This window comes from Epinephelus moara, chromosome 21 (assembly GCF_006386435.1).
Source record: "Epinephelus moara isolate mb chromosome 21, YSFRI_EMoa_1.0, whole genome shotgun sequence".
Taxonomy (NCBI): Eukaryota; Metazoa; Chordata; class Actinopteri; order Perciformes; family Serranidae; genus Epinephelus; species Epinephelus moara.
Genome location: NC_065526.1, coordinates 38,433,476 through 38,433,721, shown reverse-complemented (window position 1 = coordinate 38,433,721; position 246 = coordinate 38,433,476).

The window sequence follows — 246 nt, the reverse complement described above, 5'->3', positions numbered from 1 at the left end:
TGAATTTTTGACAGCATTTTGAATTTTGCTCTAACGTGAACAATTGGAGTCAATATAAAAATGGCAATTTTAAACATCAGTTTTTCACTTATAGAGCAAATCAATCATTGTTACAAACAAATTACCAACATCTCCATGCTGTCTAGATGCAATATGTGTATTTTCAGATTTTTGTCTTAATAACTGAATTTTCTACAGTGGTTTCAAATCTGCCTTTCCATGCACGGATGGCTGCTTTCCTACACA